Raw genomic sequence first — 17,725 nt, 5'->3', positions numbered from 1 at the left:
AGCTAATCAGTGTTATTATTGCAAAAAAAAAATTATTGTTAATAAATAATTATGTTTATAAATATCAGGATCACTAAGTGTTTTATTCAATGGTGAATATCAGTAATAATGGTGAGTAAATGGTTGTTAAGGGAATAGGAAATGGTAATTTAGGGTTTTAAAGTGTTAAGGGATGGGTTGTGAGACTGTTCATAGCCAAAAATAGTGTATTTACTTCCGCATCTCTACTTTGCGGAAATTCAACTTTTGCGGGTGGTCTCGGAACGTATCCCCCGCGAAAATCGAGGGAACACTGTATATGTGTTATTATCATAGTTAGAATCAAGGAACAGACTACCAACATGCAAATTGATCTTGTTACAAACAGAGGTGGTGCCTGGTTGAACCCAAGCCTCCATCATGCTGTTTACATAAGGATTCTCCCCCCTCCCCACAATCCATAGCAAAGTTAAAATTCAAAATTCATAGGTTTATTACAATATCTAATGCCACAGTATTTTGTAATAAAGAGGTTGCATGTCTTTTGTAAGTCTACATAATATAGAAGTCTTTCTTAATGAGTTGCCTCAAGATCCCAATGTTCCTCTAGTACTAGGGGGGGGGGGCACGGAGCAATGCCATGACCACATGGAATGTACTTTTTTTGCCGCAGGGAGTAGCGGGTATTTTTGCACCGAACAATAGCACACAGCACAGAGTAGGAGATATAAAGTGCATATAACAAACCTTAAGACAGTGTTTCCCAACCTTGGCAATTTGAAGATATTTGGACTTCAACTCCCAGAATTCCTAAGCCAGCAAATGCTGGTTGGGGAATTCTGGGAGTTGAAGTCCAAATATCTTCAAGTAGCCAAGGTTGGGAAACATTGCCTTAAGAGACACCATGGAAAAATATTTAACAGGGATGAAAAGAAAGGAGGGGAGAGACGGAGATAATGAGAGAAATGTAAATCTCCTGAAAGCTAAGACGAGGAACTATGAAGAAGCGTATGTAGAGCTTGGCTTCACTGTGACTACGGTGGGAGACAAGGAAAGACCTGTATGTTTACTGTGTCTAAAAATGTTGGCAGCTGACAGCATGGAGCCAAATAAATTAAGGCGTCACTTAAATACATAACACCCCAATCATGCTGATAAAGCCACTTGAGTTTTTTCAGCAAAAACATGCTGAATATTGCAAACAATTGTCCCGGCGTACAGTTGGGGGTGCACAAAATGTTTGCTTCTTCCTGGGGGGCAGGGAGGCGGCGGTGGCATAACAAAAAATAATTGAGAAACACTGCTCTAGTACAACGATAAAGAAAAAGGAAGAAGTTTGTGTGAGAGTTAATTGGGCACTTTTTCCCTTCCTTTTTCTCACACCGCAGATATTTTTAAGAAAAGGGAAAAAAGGATATCAATGGTAAAAGATAATTCCTGCTAGCTGGGATTATTTGAGGAAGCAACTTCACAAGTGGTTCAGTAAATGATGCATAACAAGAATATGAAAACACAGTTTGGCATGTTCTCAAAATTCTTGTATATTCTGGCTCCAGGGAGAAGGAAAGCACTTACTTCTTAATGCTTTTAAAAAATACACGCAGTAGTTATGCTATATTACCACCTGACTAACCAGTTTTCTTTCGCTCAAGTGTTAATGCTTCTCAGTGGGCTATTCAAATGTGCATAACTTAAATAAATACATGCAAATAAATAATGGACTTTTTTTTCTAGACTCTGGAAGAAGTATCCACTCTTATCATCTTAGAAGTGAAGTAGAAAGCTCTAAGTACTTTTAGCTTTTAGGAAAATAAAGAATGGTAAGATTTAAAAAAAATTAAGAGTAGTTTTTTTGTGACAAAGCATTTTGTAATGAAATATTCATGTGAAATTTTCCATTTTAAGCTATGAGATGTGTAAAAAATTAAATATACGTGGTCTTAATGCATTACAAAAAAAAAAAGGAAAATGTCGGAACAGCATGGAAACTAGCTAGTAACAACAGATGGTTCGCAGACAAAATCGAGCCAGAAGATTTTAGCTAAAAGGCTTGAATTTCCATAGCACAGTCTGTGACAGCATCAATATTATTGTTCTTTAGTATTGTGTCACAATGCATTTATGGGAACATTAATGTAAGAAACTGATTTGTTCACTTTTTTTTCCCAAGCAGTACTACTTGTCAATGAAGCAACTACATTACGGGGATTTAATGTGATGATATGATTAGTCGTTCCAGCCCTTCTGAATTCAGTTTAAAATAACTGAGATATAGTCAGATGGCTGTGCCTATTTTCAGACCAATTGGGCAGCAGGATGGTAAGAATATAGGAACACTTACGTATTTGCAAGGCTATAGATGTCTCAGGGAACCATCAGCCAATCAAGTTTTGTCCTTTCAATATAGACAATTGTCAGCCAATGAATGTCCTCTTGCAGGTGATTACTGAGTACCTCATCCAGAGGTGAGTTCTTACCAGTTTTTACCAGTTCTATAGAATAGGTAGTAACTTGGCAGCCTGGGTGTCTGGAACTGGTAGCGGCCCAGACCTGCCACGCCCCTGAGCTGGTTCTCTCAGCAGTGCCATAGGCACCGCCATCTTTTTCTTTTGCTTCTGCGTATGCCAGAAGCCTTTTTAAAATACAGTGCATGCTCGTGCGTGGCATGTCCCTTGTTGTGGTTAGCTCTGGCCCAGCTCCTGCCCCAAGGACTGTGGATGTGGGGGAGACATCCACATGCTGCAGGACTGTTTTGCCCCCCCCCCCCCCGTGGAATCTACTGATGAAGGCTCCTCTGACTAAGAAGACATGAGTGACAGGGAGGAGGAGAGTGTGGCAGACAGCTCAGAAGGAGATCAATTATCTAGCTCCTCCTTGGATTCAGAACAAGAGTTAATGATACAGCCACACATGCGGAGAGCGATGCATAGGCAACAACAACTGAGAGATTATTATCAAAGAAAATGAGGCCACCTGTGTTTGGGTGGGGCTGTGGTAATTAGTGAGGCTGCTATAAATAGCAGCCTGTGGGTTTGGCCATAGTGGAGGATTATCTGATTGTTGTGTTTCATGACTGCTGTACTGACTTTGACTTTTTGTGTGCTGATTTTTCCCCGCTTTGAAACTAAACCAGAGCAAAGTGTGTTTCACTCTGTGAAAGAAGAAGGACTGTGAATTGCCTCACAGCTGCAAGCTAAGTATCACAGAACTGATAAGGGACTTGTACAAATTACCAGTTTGTTTGGAGACCAGTGCTCTTTGCTATACCAAAAGAGGGCTTGGTTTAAGTGAATTTTCATTATAAAGAACATTGTTTTGAATTTTCAAACGTGTGTGCGTGTCTGAAATTTGTACCTGTGAATTTTTGGGAGGATTCTACCAGAGAGCCCGACGGAACATCCCTGAGCAAACTGGCAGTAACACAATCCAGAAGGCATCCCTGACCTCATCCCACAATTTTAGGCTCTTGTCCAAAGATATATTGGTCTCCTAAGAAAGAACACCACCACAATAAATGCTCCTCATGGTCAATACCACTAAGAAGTCAAAGGGGACTTCCACTGAGAAGTCTCAACAAAGGTCATCCCTTAAAGCAACAATGTCATTTTCATCTGACACCCAGGCCTAAACTCTGAAAGGGATCCAGATAATCCACTATCGTACTCTGGAACTGAAATTTCACGACCTTCTTAAAAACCTTCCCAAAAAAGACATAAGATAAAGTAGTAAATTTTCATTATAGGTAGGCCCCGAAAGGCTTCTTAATAAGATATACTGTCACTTCATCAAAGACTTCTGGTATAACTCCCATCTCCCCCTCCCAAAAGACAATTTTTCTGGATCCAGTTTTCTAGATCTAGCTGTTTAGTCTCACAGCTGCCCACGTCAGCCAGGAAGGGCATGGATCTAAGTCATTAAGAATGGATGTCACATTAGATTGCACCTTACACACTTTATAAGAGTTCACAAACTGAAATGAATTCATTCCACAGTACAGGACAGTAACCACTTCAAATCTGATCTGTGAAGCGGTAAAACGCCAATCAATTTGATTTATCAGCAAAATGCATCATGGTATTTTGCTGGCATCTTTCTCTTCATTTCTTCCACAAATGAGTGGGTTATCTTAAACAAGAATGCTGCAAGATAAATAACTCATAAATGGAGAAATATTGAAAATTTGCTGTCCTTATTGACAGGCTCAAACATATTCCTTCTCTTACCTAATAATTAGTCAATTTTACTTTTCACCTTCATCCACCGGTATTCCAGGTCTTAGTTTTGTTGCTTCATCTCAGTAATCTCAGGCGCATATCAAGATTGGCCAAGAGAGATAGTTACACAGGAACAAACTTGTCAAGTGCTCTGATCATTTCCTAGCTTGCTAAATTGTTCAACACAGCTGCTCTCCTGGGACAATTATCTTAATCAGTCCACTCATCCTGAAGAGGTCTTGGGTGGTAAAAAAAATCATATGTACCTGAAAATGACCTGATTACAGTGATCCCCCGAGTTTCGCGATCTCGATCTTTGCGAAACGCTATATCGCGATTTTTCCACCCGATGACGTCACTCCCTTCCTTTCTCATCTTTCTTTCTCTCTCTCTTTCTCTCTCTTGCTTCTTCCTCTCTCACACTCTCTTCCTCCCTCTCTTATCTCTTTCTTTCCTTCTCTCTCTTTCTCTATCTCTCCCCCTCTTGCTCTCGAGTGGCACCCAGGGAAGGTTCCTTCGGCCGCCCACCAGCTGATCTGCTCGGCAGTGCAGTAGCAGCGAGGAGCCGAAGATGGGGTTTCCCCTTTGCGTGGGCAATGGGGAAACCCCATCTTCGGCTCCTCGCTGCTACTGTGCTGCCGAGCAGATCAGCTGGTGGGCGGCTGAAGGAACCTTCCCTGGGTCTTCAACTCCCAGAGCGGCGGACAAGCGGAAAAGCGGCAGACAAGCGGTGGGCGGAAAAGCGGCGGCCGGACAAGCGGACAAGCGGCGGACAAGCTGAAAAGCGGCGGACAAGCAGGCAGGCAGGCGGCTCCTCAGCTGCTTGGTCTTCCCAGGTGCGGAAGTAAAAACACCATCTGCGCATGCGCGGCCATGGAAAAAGGGGCGCGCATGCGCAGATGGTGTTTTTACTTCCGCACCACTACATCGCGAAAAATCGATTATCGCGAGGGGTCTTGGAATGGAACCGTCGCGATAATTGGGTGATCACTGTATTGCAAAGAATGCAAAATAATGTTTAATCAGATTACATGACAACTGCTCTGAAACAAAGACAAGACCTAATACAGGTCTATCTGTGTTGGTTCAACCCAAGGGTGGGTTCAAACTTACCTTGACACTGGTTTGCTTCCTCCTGCACTGTGTGGCTGTGTGCACATTCCATGTCATGTGGCCATGCCACACAGGCGCACATATGTGCAGTGCTGAAAAACAAGCCATAAATAGCAAAAAATAAATAAAGGCAAAAACAAATTGGCGGCACATGTGTAGTGCCAAAACCCAGCTTCTGTGCATGCACAGAAACAAAAACCAACAAAAAGTCCCCCCCCCAAATATTCCCCAAAAAAGATGATGTCGTACATAGAACAACACCAACAGAACCGCTTGGAACAAACTAGATGCTTGGAGCAAACTTCCAGCAGATGTGGTTGGTAAATCCACAGTAACTCAATTTAAACATGCCTGGGATAAACATATCCATCCTAAGATAAAATACAGGAAAATAAGGGGAGACTAGACTGACCATGAGGTCTTTTTCTGCCATCAATCTTCTATGTTTCCATGTTTCTATGTTCCATGACACCACCACTTTTCTACTACCGGTTCTATAGAACCGGTGTGAACCAGGAGGAATCCACCTCTGATTCAGTCCAAGATTACCTGTGACTGGTCCACAGTTATCACAGACAGGAGTTCCTGTCTGTGTTCCAAGCTACCAATCCAAAACAGGAAGCCGGAAATCCCCTAGCACCAATAGCAGAGGGAAAGAGACATTCCTTTCACCAGCCCAGCAAGAAAGTCCATAGAGTCAATTTCACCCACTGGCATTAACACCTCATTAGCACTACAGCACAGCCAACTCATCCAAGATGATTCTCAAGAATATTGCCACTTCCCCTTCCTGACCTCAACGTTGCAGTCATTATAGGATCTAAAACCCAGAAAGGCAAAAAATCGTCTTGATAACCATTTTTGGAAAATTCCTGTCTCCTTCCTTCCTTCCTTCCTTCCTTCCTTCTTTTGCTCCCTCCTTCCCTCCCTCCCTCATGGAAAATTATCAATTTTCATATTGTTGGCATTTATAAATGGAATTATTTCAGAGTGCTTTTGATATGATGTATTGCCATTAATTTTATTGTTTTTCTGTAATTATTTATACGTTAATGATTATAATTTTTTTTATCTTGATTATTGGTATTTTATAACACTGCTTTGATTTTTATTTGTGATTTTTATCTATGATTTTGTTTAGTAAAGTGCGAGAATTTTATTATACTGTTTATAGATGTACTGCTATAAGCCACCAAGAGCTTCTTTGTTCATGACAAGCATACAATGAATGAATTAATGAATGAATGAGTGAGTGAGTGAGTGAACAAACAAACTATTTTTATTATTTAAGAACAGAAGAAATGGAGACTTTCATTGAGCTTTCTGTTTTGACATATATGCACACAAGAACATGCACACACACACACACTCACACACAAACACAGAATTACTCCATAGATTCATGTCTTCTTTACTTTGTGACACTGTCCTTTAAATGGCAACCTCCCCTTTTAATTAACTCTCAGTTTTTAGATTCCTTCATAAGTGATCTGCTAAAGAATTAAATATGTAGTACCAATTTTAATTTATCAGATGTTATGCTAATATTTAATTATAGTCTTTGCTTTATATACCTTCAGTAGAACAAAAAAATATTAGTCTTGTCTTCCAACAGGTGTGATATGTATTCCTTATTTTAATCAGCTGTTCACATAAATTTACTCAGTGTTGCAACTAGGTAATTTTAAATACTGGACATAATTATTCTGTAGAGATGGGAGATATGGAGAGCCATGTGGCACTGCTTTAGTTTTAAAAAAACCTGCTAATTTAAATGTACTTCACCCTCTCACCAGCCTTCTATATCTTGTATTCACGATGTGTTAAAAATAAAACAAAAAGACTATTAAATCTGATTTAAACACAGATAACAGTATACATATTTTTCTATGTTATACTCTCTAAATCATAGCATCCCATCTTCTCAGGGATCCCAGGACAGTCAAACAGTCTATGGTATCTATTGCAAGAGGAATTCATACAGAAATTTTATGGAATTCAAGAGGAATTTCATAGAGCATTGGCATAGGGGGATAAACCTTTAGCCTTAGCATCTGAAATTCTTGAAGAAGTAGAGTAAGTAATTTCTTTCTTTCTAATACTTCTGACCAATACTAGTTGGAGCAGGTGGCCTTGTGGTTACCCAGATGTCAAGCTATAAAAGGTTTTATAGGTCAATATCAGCATCTTAAATAATATATGGAAACCAAACAGTAACCAGTGCAAGACCTGCAGAATTTATGTTATATGTGTGCAGTGATGGGATTCAAATAATTTAATAACTGGTTCTCTGCCCTAATGACTGGCCAGGTGGTCATGTGACTGGATGGACGTGGCCTGACATCACTCATCATGCCCAGCCCCGCCTCCCAGCCATTCACTTCAAAGGCCTCAACACTGTTGTGAGCCGCCCCGAGTCTACGGAGAGGGGCGGCATACAAATCTAATAAATAAATAAACAAGATACAATTCCCCTCTCTATTTATTTACTACTACTGAACAACAGTATGTATGTATGTCAGCTCATTGGATTAGTTTTCTATCCCACTTTTCAGAAATCAAACTTTTGTCTTATGTGTAGTAAGACACAAGCACTTAGAACAGAGGTAAATTAACTAAAGCTAGCTGTTATTTATGAAAAAATATCTACTGGTGAAATATACCTAGCTTCCCTATCAGTTCAGAAATACACATTCATAAAGAAAAAAGAAAGTGGCCATATCCGAGTGGGTGGGCAGAATCTCACACAGCTGCTGCTACCAGTTCTCCAAACCATCAGTGGCCACCGCTACCAGTATGCCCGAACTGGTAGCATTTCACTCCTGCAAATATCATTAGTATATGAACATCCTCTTTTCACAGCAAATTAATACCTTTTCAATAGATAATGACAACTATCAAGGATAAGGTGGTAAGATTTCTTTCAATGCTTTTTAAAAGTTACTGTAGTAGATGCCTTTTTTAGTCCTTGGAAGATTGATGATTCCATTATTTGTAGGACTCAGCAATAAATCTCAGAGTTTAGGCTAAAGTGAGCACTTTCCCCTACTTTGCGTCTTCCATTACACTGTTATTCATCATGTTTAATCATTCATTTACCTCTGACTGCTACTGCGCTCAGGGAGGACCAGCAGATTATTGATTTTTGACTTTTACCCTTTAGAAGCTGGGAAAACTGGCTTTCTGACTGCTTAATCAAAAGTGACATGCTATGGGTGAAATAAGGGGATGAGAAAAAAATATTGCAAACCTTGAAAAAATCAAAGCTAAAGAACAGTTTGTTATGATGGAATGGAATTAAGAGCCTATAGATATGATACTAAAAAAATGCAAATTAAAATAAATACCATCCATGAGACATGAAGAGATTTGCCCAGTTGAAAAATATTTCTGGGAATAAGGAAAATTATATTGTAAATTTGTATCTTCAGCTAAAAGAAAAATAAACAGGCCAAAATTGGAAACTTCTAATAATTACGTTCAACTGAATAAATGTACCTTTTCAAAACTCAAGTAATCAAACTCAATAAAATCTATTGGAAAGAAATTCAGAAAACCTACAAGAAACATATCTTTACAAAATCTGTGAATTCTATAATATTTGATACTACAAAATTGTGGTATTTATTTTATTTATTTATTTATTTATTAATCAGATTTGTATGCCGCCCCTCTCCGCAGACTCGGGGCGGCTAACAACAATAATAATACAATGTAAACAAATCTAATATTTAGGTTAACTTAAAACCCCAATTTAGAAACCAATCATACATACTGACATACCATGCATAAATTTTATAAGCCTAGGGGGAGGGAAAATCTCAATTCCCCCATGCCTAATGACAGAGGTGGGTTTTAAGGAGCTTACGAAAGGCAAGGAGGGTGGGGGCAACTCTGATATCTGGGGGGAGTTGGTTCCAAAGGGTCGGGGCCGCCACATAGAAGGCTCTTCCCCTGGGTCCCGCCAAACGACATTGTTTAGTCGACGGGACCTGGAGAAGGCCAACTCTGTGGGACCTAACTGGTCGCTGGGATTCGTGCGGCAGAAGGCGGTCCCGGAGATATTCTGGTCCGGTGCCATGAATACTAACTTGCATTATGTTAAAGATATAGAATCCATTTTTGAGAGCAAGTTACAACACTTAACAGATTTGTAGAATAAGCATGATTCAACATATCAGTTAGAGGAAAAATGCTGTGTGTGCATGTACAGGCACACATACACATATACACACACTCCTCAACTTCCAGTACTTCTCTTGTTAAGTTCTGTTGCCCCATTTTATGATCTTTCTTGGCACAGTTGCTTAGTGAATCATTGCAGTTGATAGCTTAGTGACCCGGTTGTTAAAGTGAATCTGGCTTTCCTATTCACTTTGCTTGTCAAAAGGTTGCAAAATGTGACCACGTGACCTTGGACACAACAATGGTCATAAGTATGAACTAGTTGCAAAGCATCTGAATTTTGATCACATGATCATAGGGATGCTACGAATGTTGTAACTGCGAAAAATGGTCGTAGGTAATTTTTTTTCAGTGCTGTTGTATATTATATTATTATTATTATATTATATTATATTATATTATATTATATTATATTATATTATATTATATTATATTATATTATATTATATTATATTATATTATATTATATTATTTATTGGATTTGTATGCCGCCCCTCTCTGCAGACTCGGGGCGGCTAACAACAGTGGTAAAACAACATGAACAATCCAATTATTAAAAACAACTAAAAAACCCTTATTATAAAAAACCAAACATACACACAAACATACCATACATAACTTGTAATAGCCTAGGGGAAAAGGATAACTTAACTCCCCCATGCCTGGCGACAAAGGTGGGTCTTAAGTAATCTGCGAAAGACAAGGAGGGTGGGGGCCGTTCTAATCTCTGGGGGGAGTTGGTTCCAGAGGGCCGGGGCCGCCACAGAGAAGGCTCTTCCCCTGGGGCCCGCCAAACGATATTGTGTGTTGTAACTTTGAACAGTCAGTAAATGAACTGAAATAAAGGAATGTTGTAAGTCGAGGAATATACATGTATACATCCACACACACACATATATATATATATCTGTTTCTGAGTACATCAGAGTCATTTGACTGGCCATTGTGAGAAGTACTAGCTGGATTATAAAGGGATGATCAGCAGGACTATTCTTAGTCATCTCCAAAGATTACTTTTCTAGACAACCAAAAGTCAGTAAGCATTTATACCTGTTCACATTAGCTATCGAAACATATGTATTTACTGTATATTTATTTCCTTGGATAAAATGAGTGGTGATACGACAGTGTGATGTTCCAGTAGTAATTATGAATGCAATTAGACTACACAGGAGCAGTTTATGTGAATAAACATATGAAATACTGACTGGGAGTTGAAATCTAACACAGGAAAAAGATAATAGGTTGGAAAATACAGTCCAATATTGGTTTTGAGTCAATGTTTATTTATTAATTCTACATTCTCTAAATCATGGGTATCAAACTCGCAGTATCACATTGCTGTCACATGATGTGTCACGAAGTTTTCCCCATTCACAGAGCTGGGTGGGTGTGGCTTATGTGTGATGCATCCACCCTATGGGCCACCAGTTTGACACCCGTGCTCTAAATGCTCAACAGCTGACCGTAGAAGAAGTTATAGAAAGTTATTTTTCATTTGAGATTTTTGATTGTGATTTCTCCCCCTAACAGTCTGAGAATCCTGAATATAAATTCAATTTCCAGAAAAAAAGACCATATAAATGTACCCAATAGATAGATAGATAGACAGACAGACAGACAGACAGACAGACAGAGTAGATAGATAGATAGATAGATAGATAGATAGATAGATAGATTTTAACTAATAATACATATATCCATTATTGCAATTCCTATAGTTATATTGTAAAATCTTTAATTTTACAGACAGAAACTTCAACTGATCTTCTACAGATCTTTTAAGTTTAAAATACACTGCAAAAGAGACCAAAAACAAGTAGAAAAATTACACGAGATAGAGCAAAGTGAAAAAAGTATCGAGGTAATAAGCCTTCGCTGATGCTGTTAACAATCAGGTGCTCATAGCCCAAAGTAATCAGCTGTCAAATGGTTGTTTATGCCAGAACTAAGTCTAAAGGAGGAAATTCATGTTATTTGCCCTGGCCTACCCTGATGTCTCCTTCTAGAGATTAAAGCCAGACATTTTGGCAGAATCCGCCTGCAAATTATATAGCAGAAGAAAATATTTTTGACACGATTTCCATATTCAAGAGCAAAGTAAGTAGAGGAAGGTATGTCAGCCTCTATATGAGTGAAAATTTGGCTCTATAATAAAAAGATAAAAGTGCTTAGAAAATAATGCTGTTCAGAAGATTTTTTAGGTTACTGAGCAACAAGATAATAAACACACAACATGTCAATTCATATTTATGCAGTAAGCATTTCTGCTAATGTAGTATAAATCTGCACAAATACTGTTACTTAAGTGTGATACAGCCAACTGCTGGAAATGACAAAATCCCCAGGGCAGATGGGCAATGCCATTTCAAGATGAAATTGAAAGGCACTTTTAAAAAACATTTTTCTTAATCTTACAAAGATCAGACTCCAAGGACTTCTCACAGCTCTTTGGAAAAATGAAATTCATAAATAGAAATTCATAAACGTTACAAATAGAAAAAAAAAGGAATTAAAACCCCAAACTGAAAACAATAACAGTTTAAAGCCCAGCAAATAACATCCAACAACAAAGCAAAAACCAAAACACAAAAACTTTCATGATTCTATTTGAAGGCAGCTCTTTACCGTGTCTTTCTTTGCAGAAGAAACCAGAAGCAGAGTTACTATTAAAAATGACTCTGTTTTGTTCCCACTGTTCTGGTGGCTCTTGTTTCTGGGCAGCAAGAGGTGTCCTGAAGTCTTAATTTTGTTCATATGTATTAATGTTGTAGAGTTTTTAAATTGTTGGGGATTTAGATATGTTTTATTTTAATATTAGATTTGTCTCACTGTTATATTGTTTTTGTATTACTGTTGTGAGCCGCCCCGAGTCTTCGGAGAGGGGCGGCATACAAATCTAATAAATAATAATAATAATAATAATAATAATAATAATAATAATAATAATAATAATTAGCAAAACCTAATTTTAAACAGTTTGGAATAAGAGCATCCAACCCTAGCAACTTTAAGACTTGTGGATTTACTCCCATGCTGCCTGGGGAATTATGGGAATTAAACTCCACAAATATTAAAATTGTTAAGGTTGGACATGCCTGGTTTAGAACATTAAATATCAGAATGGAAAATGTACTAAAAACTATACATGAAGTTCAGTTATCCACCAAATAATGAGGAGCTCTTATCCACTGGTTGTCCATTCCTATTCTAATACTGACTTTGGACACATGTTCAGAATTTCCACATCAGTCTTAGAAGTAACTGAAAAGATAAATGCCATGATTTTTCACATTAAGCCACCAACATTGACAGTTAACAGAATAGGGGAGATGTGTTAATGTCCACCAATTGGAATACAAGTTCTTCCTTGAGGGTTTATTTCACAAGAAAGGCACCATAATGCTGTGCTTTCTAGTAGCGAAGAATACAAGGTAGAATAATAGAATTCTTCTGTGCCAACTCATTTAGGACTAATGGGCTAACATTTTTCTTGCACAGTAAAATTCTGTGCTCCTAATGGGGATACATTCTCTCACATAGCTAATAAAAAAGTACTAAGGGCAAGGCTAGTTCATAAAGCCTATAGTTTCTTTACATGAGTGGTCAAGACATAAGTTGATTTAAAATTCATTAAATGTTATTTTTAAATGCAAAAGAGACTATTCTTCAAAGTCTAAATTAGTGTTACATATTCATATGCAATTCATATTCATTATAATTAATCAATTAAAAATTAATATGTATATATTTTTAAAAAGAACAATAGAACGTTATCATACAACAGTAGCCAAAGTTGCATTTTGAACATACCTCCAACATATGGCGATTGTATTGGCTGGAGCTTCACAGAGTTCAATTCTGAGTCTTCTAATAGTCACTATTTTTTTAATAATAACTTGTAGAGGTAAAGAGAATGCAGATCAAATTCCAGTTGTCACAAAATTTGGTGGGATATCTGATTACCTAAAATACAGATATGAAATTAAAAATGATCTTGATCAGATGGTGAAAGTGATAGAATTATATTTAAGAGTTAAACTAGGACAAAATTTAAAAAATCAAGGAGACAACCAAGCTAGAACTTAGGAGAAATTTCCTGACTGTTAAAACAATTAGTAAGTAGAATGACTTGCCTCCAGAAGATGTGGGTGGTCCGACGCTGGAGGTTTTTAAGAAAAGATTGGGCAACAATTTGTCTGAACACGCGTGCCAGAGGTGGAACACAGCACCCTCTCTGACGGCGCATGAGCCATCACCCCACTCAGCTCCACCGCACCGCCCATCGGTCAACTGATTTTCAGGTCTCTGTTATGCATGCGTGGAGAGGCGGGGTGCACATGGGAGATGCACGCATGTGCAGGGTCCAGAGCATCATGCACACATGTGTGGAGTCATGTGTGGTGGCAGAGCAGGGGGTCACGAAGGATTGTGAAACGTGGGGGGGGGGGGTTGCACATGCATGCGTGGAGTCAGGAGGAGCAGGAGGTAGCATGTATGTGGGGAGGCAGGGGGGAGCATGGAGGGGCTGTGGGGAGATACACACACATTGCGTTAAGTGCATGTGATGACAAAAAGGTTAGCCATCACTGGTATAGGGTTTCCTACCTGAGCAGGGGGCTGAACTAGAAGACCTACAAAGTCCCTTCAAACTTTATTCTGTTATTCTTCATTTAAGAAACATAAATTACTCTGTCATATTCTGTGTCCCGTATGTATTTTAAGATCTTGGAAACTGGAGTATTGGCAGTACCAATCAGCAAACGGTGAAGGAGAGATCAAGCACCTCACTGCCCCTTTATGGAATCCCAAAACATGCCAAAAGAACAGTGAAGTATCAACAGGTTGATGAGATTAAGATGCAGCTTCAAGTTTCAAGTTTAATTGGATTTGTATGCTACCGCTCTCCAAGGACTCCGGGCAGCTCACAGCATAGTAAGTAGTAAACAGTAGTAAACAATGCAATTAATATACATAAAAAAACAAGGGACAGTAGTAAACAATCCAGTTAATATACATAAAAAACAATGCTTAAAATTCTAATTTTTTAAAAAAACTTCCATTAACAATTCATTCAACAATCATATTAAGAAACATTCATTGGTCAGGGAGAAGATCTAATAACCCCAGGCCTGGTGGCAAATATGAATTTTTAAACTCTTTTGGAAGGCAAGGAGGGTGGGGGCAGTGCGAATCTTCGGGGGGAGCTGATTCCAGAGGGCTGCTGAACAGAAGAAACTAGGGATATTTATTTATTTATTCATTTATTCATTTATTCGTTCATTCATTCATTTATTCATTCATTCATTCATTCATTCATTCATTCATTCATTCATTCATTCATTCATTCATTCATTCATTCATTCATTCATTAGATTTGTATGCTGCACCTGATACCAGTTGCTAGAACCAAGAACCAAAGTGTGGTCAAGCTGAATCCTGCAAGATGAAATGGCTGTTTAGCCAGAAACTACCACACTCCATGTTAACTCTAACTAGCCCAGACAAAATTGTATGTCCTCTGAAGGAGCACTTGCATGATCTGAGGTTTCTTCTGTATTTTCAACTTCTGCTAGGCAGCAGATGGAGGTCATGACCAGGACAGCCTTTGTTCAGCTGTAGCTGGGTGTGCCAGATAAGGCAGGATTCCTTGGCTGAAGTCACTCATGCCTTTATCAATTCACATTTGAAATACTGCCATGTGCTATAGATGCAGCTGCCTCTGAAGAATACTTAAATACTGTAATTGGTGCCAAAACTGGCAGCCTGCCTACTGATAAATGAGAGAAACTTCAACTAATTATCATCTCTGTTGCAGATTTCACATTAGTCATCAATAAAGTTTGGATATAATTCAAAAGGCTGTTCTATGGGAATGGGAGATTTTTGTTCAACAAGTTTTCCTAAGAGGTGGGGGGGGGGGGGGAAATAGGGTCTGAGACGGAAGAGAAAGTTGTTTTTCAGGCCATTATTATGTAACAAACTCAGTCTCTTCTTCTCCAGTATTATCAATTCATTCATCCATCCATCCCATTTCTACACTGCCCATATCACCTAAGTTACTTTGAGTGCTTTACAATGAAAACGCCTGTGAGAAAAGGGTCAGCAAGGTTCTGCCTTATGTACCAAAATATATTAGATCTAAACCTAAAATAGATTGCTTTCTAGAATTTTTATACAGTTATTCAATTTCAGCTTAATACATCTTGCTAGTGAAATCTATTAGAGTTTGGAAAATGATCACTTTTGGTTACTATTAGATACTAGATACTATCTGTCTGGAATACTTTGATTTGGATTATAGTGTTCCCTCAATTTTCACGGGGGATGCGTTCTGAGATTGTCCGCGAAAGTCGAATTTCCGCAAAGTAGAGATGCATAAGTAAATACACTGTTTTTGGCTATGAACAGTATCACAAACCTTTCCTTAATACTTTAAACCCCTAAATTACAATTTCCCATTCCCTTACCAACCATTTAGATTATTACTCACCATTTATATTTATTAAAGTTTATTTTAAAAAATATTTATTAAAGGTGGATGAAAGTTTGGCGATGACATATGACCTCATCTGGCGGGAAAAAACGTGGTATAGGGGAAAAACCAGAAAGTATTTTTTAATTAATATATTTGAAAAACCATGGTATAGACTTTTCGCGAAGTTCAAACTGCACTGTGCTTAAAAGGCCCCTTACCTTTTAGATCCAATGCTAACTCACCATTACATTCCTAAATAGATAGATAGGTGTCCAACTGATTCACAACAATAATTTTGGACATAGGACTACAGGGATTAACTGAAGATACTACCACTCTGCACTTTTTGTGAAATCATATTTCAACTTTGCAAATTTAGAAATGTCTATTTTTAAATAAATTTTATTAACAATTTTAAAGAGAACATTAAAACACAAACTAATATAGAATAAAGAAAACAAAAAGTGAAAAGAAAAAAGACAAAAAAGTATTAAAAGAAAAAAATAGAAAGAAACTTTGGGTTTCCTTTGCAGCAAGTATGTTTACAAAGTTACCTCTTATTCTTATTTTATCTCTTACTTTTAGTCTTATGATTACAAAAAACTTTTTTTTCCCTATTAAATAATTTTCAAGATTTCAAGGATATCATGAAGACCAGAACTAAATTTTATTGAGATAGTAACAGAATCTTGCAAATTAGAGTCTGTTTTTTCCTCCTCCTCCCTTTATACTTCACGGAGTCTCAAAGGATCCAGCCAGTCTCCCCACCCCACAAATATCCTTTTCCAGGGCTTTGTAATGGCTTCGAAATATTATCTTCAAGACCACCTCTCGACCAAATGATATGAATAATCTGATACTAATTAAAGTATACCCTCTATTTTAACAAAAAGCAAAGTATTGTCTTAAAAATTATAGCAATATACTATATACAATTATAATTGTAACCTGGTAATTGTAACCTCGAATACAGCTCATCTATTTGGAACCCATATTGCATCTCGGACATTAACCTCAAAATTAACCTCGGACCTCAAAAATGTCCAAAGATACTTCACCAGAAGAGCCCTTCACTCCTCCACTCAAAACAGAATACCCTACGAAACTAGACTTAAAATCCTGGATCTAGAAAGCTTAGAACTATGATGCCTTAAACATGATCTAAGTATTGTCTACAAGATTATATGCTGCAACGTCCTGCCTGTCAATGACTACTTCAGCTTCATCCACAACAACACAAGAGCACACAACAGATTCAAACTTAATATTAATCACTCCAAACTTGACTGTAAAAAATACGACTTTAGTAATTGAGTTGTCAAAGCATGGAACTCATTACCGACTCCGTAGTGTCATCCCCTAACCCCCAACACTTTACCCTTAGACTATTCATGATTGACCTCTCCAGATTCCTAAGAGGCCAGTAAGGGGCGTGCATAAGTGCACTAGAGTGCCTTCCATCCCCTATCCAATTGTCTCTCCTATATCTCCTATATCTTTTCTTCCATTCCTATATCTTTTTCTCTAACCTTCATTGACATATTTTATTCTTATATCTTCTATTCTTTCTGTGATATATTCTACTATGAGTATATTTCCTATAACCTTCATTGTATATTGGACAAAATAAAATAAAATAAAATAAATAAATAAATAAATAATAAATAAATAAATAAAATAGTAGGACAATATACTATATTAATACTATGCAGCATTATTTTGCATTCACTTATATCTTAGTGCAGTTGTTCTTAGC

General features: G+C 37.9%; 1 protein-coding gene across 1 annotated transcript in view; it reads right to left on the bottom strand.

Annotated features, from left to right (window-relative positions):
- SULF2 (sulfatase 2) overlaps positions 1–17,725 on the bottom strand; it is a 329,460-nt gene that overhangs the window by 189,469 nt on the left and 122,266 nt on the right. The window contains exon 3 of the mRNA XM_070744663.1: positions 13,305–13,457. The gene's annotated coding sequence lies outside the window, so the exon portion shown is untranslated. The remainder of the gene's footprint in view (positions 1–13,304; positions 13,458–17,725) is intronic.

Source organism: Erythrolamprus reginae, chromosome 3 (genome assembly GCF_031021105.1).
Source record: "Erythrolamprus reginae isolate rEryReg1 chromosome 3, rEryReg1.hap1, whole genome shotgun sequence".
NCBI lineage: Eukaryota > Metazoa > Chordata > Lepidosauria > Squamata > Dipsadidae > Erythrolamprus > Erythrolamprus reginae.
The sequence above is the reverse complement of the archived record's forward strand: the minus strand, read 5'-3'. Positions and strand labels throughout refer to the sequence as shown.